Here is a 5,467-nt window from a genome sequence, read left to right as displayed (position 1 = left end):
ATTCATAACAGTAGCAAAATTGCAGTTATGAAGTAGCAACGAAAATAATTTTATGGTTGGGGGGGTCACAACCACATGAGGACTGTAGGAAAGGGTCATGGCATTAGGAAGGTTGAGAACCACTGTTCTAGTCAGAAATCCGATACCTGCTTGGAAAAATATTACGGTCAAGGCATAAAGATCAAACCATATGTAGCCACTTACTTGCCTTATTAAACAAGGGTAGAAATTATGCACCATGAAAAACTGTCACTTCTGACAGTGAGAGTAAACCTTCACCCTCTCCTCTGAGATCAGAGGAGAGAGCCTGGCTGAGAAACAACCCTTGGGGGGCTTGTGTTCCCAGGAATTCCCATCAGTCCTGCCCTGTTCACCCTCCTTGACAGCAGAACACTGGTGCCTGCTCTTCCTGCAGAACTTCAGAGGGAACACCTATGGCCTCTCTCTGGGTCTGAGGCGCACCTGACCCTCTGGTCTTCTCTCCCAGGTGAAGAGTCCCAGTTTGAGATGGACATTTAAAGGACCAGCCACTGGAGTGAGCACTGCCTCAGGCCCTTCTTGAGAGTCCCTGTTGGGAGAAGAATCACACCAGCCAGGTCTAGTGAACCGTTACCACCCTGGCTGGCATCGGGTGTGTGGGGTCGGCTAACTGGCCTTTCCCCCCCACCCCCACCCCCCTCAGCACCAGCAGATGCCTCCGTGTGCCTCTGTGAATGCAGGAGTTGTCACGCCCAGGGGAGTGACCCTCAGGCACATCCCTGCAGCCGAGGGGCTGGAAGTGGACACGGAGGAGCCCTTCTGATGCTGGTCCTGCTCTTCCAGCCCGTCCTCTGAGCATGCTCCTTCTTTAGGTTGGTGTGCCCTGGGAAAGGATCCCCACCCCCCCTCCCCCAGAGAGGAAATAAAAGCCATCTTCATCCTGGGGCCAAGAGTCGGGCCCTGCCTGAGTTCTTTTCACCTTGTTCGTGTTGCTAACACCGGCTACTGTTCAGACAGTTATTATATAGCACTTACCTATTGTGTCCTCCTTCGTATCTCACACGGCTTCTGTAAGGTAAGTGGGGCAAACATCATCCTCATTTTATGGATGAGAAGATAGGCCAGAGGAGTTAGGGTCACACCTCGAGTAAATGATAGAGGAGACCGGGGCCAACCTCTGCTACTGAATCTTAGTTTCAGTGGTGAGAATGTCCTGTCTTCTGCCCCACCACCCACTCCTGGTCTTTTAAGGACCTTGTCTCCTTTCCTCTCATGGGCCATCCATGTGGAAGTCACAGGAAGAGACTGAGCCTTGAGGCAGGGCAGAGGCTGTTTGATCCATGTGTACCAGATGTTCGTCGAGTGATGCCTGTGGGAACTGCCTGGGGGAGCAGTCTGAGACAAGCTCACTGCCTTGGGGATGTCACTGAAACACAAGATCTGCCCGTAAGAAAAGGTAGTAGCAGAAGAGATGACAAGATCGTGTAGGGAGGCTTCCTGGAGGCAGTGGCGTTGCAGCAGGGCCCTGAAGATTGAAGGGGTGAGTGATTGCAGGGCCAGTGTTACAGATGTTGAGGGGTTTGGGGCAACTAGGGTGTGTTAGGAGAAGGCATCAAGAAGACCAGTTTAGCCAGAGCAGGCAACTTATGTGGGTGGGCATTACTTTTTTAAAGTCCCCTGAGGGCCAGATTTGAAGGCTTTAAAGAGCCAGGCAGAGATCTTTGCTAAAAAGTAGGTGTTTTTCAGCAAAGGATATGCCAAGGGGTGAATGGCCTTTGCACAAGGAAGCAGTGGATGTCATGGATTGTACAAGCTTCCAGCAAATACCACATAAATCTCTCTGGGGAGCGGGAGTGCTCAAGCCCCTACATTGGACTTCTCTAGCTAATCCACACCACTCGTCTCTCAGTTTGAAATCAGTCATTTTGTCATACCGTGGTGTGTTGCTGTGATGCTAGTAGCTATCTCACTGGTACTTCAAGTGTTAACAGGGTCACTCAAAGTGAACACGTTTAAGGGGTGCTTCTAGACTACACAGAAGAAAGAAAGGAATAATCCATTTCTGAAATTAGCCAATAAAGACCTGATAAATAGCAGTGGAACACTGTCAGATACAGTGCCAGAAGTGGAGGCTCAAAATATGACTGAAGAGCTACCTTGATAAAGTAGAGTAAACCATAATGCTGTGGATGGATTAAAGCTTTCAGGGCTTCATTTGCTGATGGAACAAGACTCACAATGAGAAGAAATGGCTGCAAACATCTATTCAGAAGTGGGACATGGAATGTATGAAGTATGAATCTAGGAAAATTGGAACTCATCAGAAAAGAAATGAAAGATCAGTAATCTGAGGAAGGAATAGTTAGAAAATAGGGCCTCAGTGATAGAAATGAAGCTGGAAATTGCATGGTATAATTTTGTAAGACCATCTTCATTGCACATACTGTTTTTCAACAACATAAACAATGACTATCGAAACACGTGGACCTCACCAGATAAAATACCCAGGAATCCAACTGACTATGGGAAGTCAATGGGACAGCAGGCGACATGATACCTGGGGCTGACAGTGGAGCAGATCGTCAATTGCTTATTCAGGATGAAGCTGATAAAAATTAAGTACATGAGTGCCAAAATATGTCCTTGAGAATACCCCACCCCACCTGGATTTAAAGAACATCTCAAGAAGAGATGTGATCCATCGAACACTGATGACGGACCTGACCAGCTGTGAGATGACTTCAAGAACATACACAGGGAAATGGCATGGTCAAGATCCAGTTTAAAAGGCTGCGTATGAACAAGAACCAATGGTACTGAAGGAAGGAACCCGAGCTGTACTAAAGACATTAGTTAAAAACAAGGCTCAAGGAGTTGATGGAATGAATGCCCATTGAAATATTTCAACAAGCTGATAAAACATTGAAATCACTCACTAGTCTATGCCAAGAAATTTGGTTTCCAATTTTTATTTAATAAATGTTTCTATAATTTTGTAGAAATTCTTTTTTAAAAATAATTTTATTGGGGGCTTGTACAACTATCACCATCCATTGTGTCAAGTACATTTGTTGCCATCATTTTCAAAACTTTTTCAAAGCTATGCATTTAAATATTTTTACAAAGTAACCTTAGAACCTTCAAAGCTCTCCATTACACTTAATACATTTGTCAAATCTATGATTCTATTCTTGGAAACATTTTTGTTTTATGGGTACTTTTTAAACATTTTATTAGGGGTTCATACTTTTATCACAATCCATACATGCATCCATTATTCTGAAAACATTTTCTTTCTACTTGAGCCTTTGGTAGCAGCTCTTTTTTCCCCCTCTACCCTCCCTCACGAACCCTTAATAATTTATAAATTAATATTTTTTCATGTCTTACCCTGACCAATGTCTCCCTTCATGCACTTTTCTGTTGTCCATCCCCCAGGGAGGGGGTTTATATTTAGATCAATTTCCCCTTTCTCCCCCCAACTTTCCCTTACCCTCCTAATATTGCTACTCTCAATATTGGACCTGAGGGGTTTATCTGTCCTGGATTCCCTGTGTTTCCAGCTCTTATCTGTACCAGTGTACATGCTCTGGTCTACCCAGATTTGCAAGGTAGAATTGAGGTCATGATAGTGGGGGGGAGGGGAGGTAGGAAGCATTACAGAACTGGAGGAAAGTTGTAGGTTTCATTGGTGCTATACTGCGCCCTAACTGGCTCATCTCCTTGAGGTCCTTCTGTGAGGGGATGTCCAATTGTCTACAGATTAGTTTTGGGTCTCCACTCTGCACTTCCCCCTCATTCACAATGATATGATTTTTTGTTCTGGGTCTTTGATACTGATCCTATCAACACCTTGTAATCACACAGTATGCCAAGGAATTTGGAAAACTGCTATCTGGCCAAACAACTGGAAGAAATCTATATTTGCACCCATTCCAAAGGTAGTCAAACAGAATGTGGAAATTATCAGATAATATTAATAGCATATGCAAATAAAATTCTGCTCAGATCACTCAGCAATGGCTGTAGGAACTATCGGAAATTCAAGCCAATGAAGTCAAGCGACCATCTAGCAGGGAATGTATGATAACTTCCCAAAAGGATTGCTGAAGACAAAATGGGTGCATAAGTAAATGTGAAGATAAACAAGCGGCCATCTAGCTGGGAAGCAATAAAGCCTACGTGGAAGAAGCACACCAACCTGTGATCATGAGGTGTCAATGGGAATAGGTGTCAAAAGTTCAAAAACAGGCAATCAAATTGATGCTTGGACATGGACAAAGCATATAACATAATCGAACAGTCCCACACAGAAGGGAGTGGTATAGCACTGATGAAACAACGATTCTCTAGTTCTTTAATATTTCCTTCCCTTACTGTTATGACCTTTGTTTCACCTCATTTTGTTAGACCTGCGTATGTTCATTTGTATAATTAAGAGCACTTGATAGATGAAAACCAAAGTAGATAACCCTTCAGAAAAAGCAGGAATAATGATTCCCTGAAGTTATGGGAAGAGGGGTGGGGGAGAGCTAAATAACAGAATTGTAGGTGAATGTATACAATGGATGGTGTAAGATATGGCAAATAATATATAATAACAAGGGTTCCTAGGGGTAGGGTAGGAGAAGCAAGGGATAAAGGGAAACTGACATCAAAAGAGTTCAAGAAAAAATGTATTGAAACAAATGGTGATAGCACTTGTATAATTATGCCTGATCTAATTGAAATATGGATTGTTAAAATATCTGTAAATGCTCCCATTAAAAAAAAATTCAAGCCAGATTCAGAAGAGGATGTGGAATGAGAGGTATCTGTGCTGATATAAGGTGGATATTGGCTGAAGGAATACCAGAAAGATGTTTTTGACTATGCAAAGGCATTTGACTGGATAATAAATTATGGATAGCATAGCACCTGCTGATGAAGACTGCCTATCATCAAAGTGTGGTGAAGAAAGCAGATGGTGGCCTTCCTGGAGTAGTGTCTGGGGTCTGTCTTAAAGGCTTGTATTCAAACAAGCAGCCATCTAAGTTAAGAGTAAACTAAGTCCACCTTGAAGAAGCACACCAGCTTCTTTGGTCCAAAGATGACAATAACAAAATCCAAATTTGACAGAGGAGAAAGTATCAGAGCTTAACTTATGAACTCCCAGTTGGTAGAAGGCAATGGAGCACAGTGGGAACCCAAAATTCATCTGTATCTAGTCAGATTTAGCCTCTGGCAGATTCCTTCTGGCTACAGTCAAGGGAACAGCGTATCAGACAGATTGAACTTGTTAGATGGTCAGTTGACCCAACCTGAACTTGTTCTAGACTCATATTTCTAGCTTGTTGCATGACAAAGGTTTATTCTTTGGCTTTTTAAATATTGAAGATGGCCTTCTTACTCTGTATTTTCATCTTAATATTTTTATGCTGTCCATACCAAAAAATAAAAATGAAGCTGTCAGTATGGATTGCACTTGGTGTAAAGAAAACCAAAACGG

The 5,467-nt window shown here is 43.1% G+C and overlaps 1 long non-coding RNA gene across 1 annotated transcript in view; it reads left to right on the top strand.

The window, feature by feature from the left end:
• Positions 1-929, top strand: part of LOC123521324 — a 2,933-nt gene extending 2,004 nt beyond the window's left edge. The window contains exon 2 of the long non-coding RNA XR_006679778.1: positions 488-929. This is a non-coding gene — a long non-coding RNA (uncharacterized LOC123521324). The remainder of the gene's footprint in view (positions 1-487) is intronic.
• Positions 930-5,467: the final 4,538 nt, after the last annotated feature.

Source organism: Echinops telfairi, unplaced genomic scaffold, assembly GCF_000313985.2.
Source record: "Echinops telfairi isolate 266 unplaced genomic scaffold, ASM31398v2 ScPeMD7_9;HRSCAF=40, whole genome shotgun sequence".
NCBI classification, from domain to species: domain Eukaryota; kingdom Metazoa; phylum Chordata; class Mammalia; order Afrosoricida; family Tenrecidae; genus Echinops; species Echinops telfairi.
This window is presented reverse-complemented; position numbering and strand designations above follow the sequence as displayed.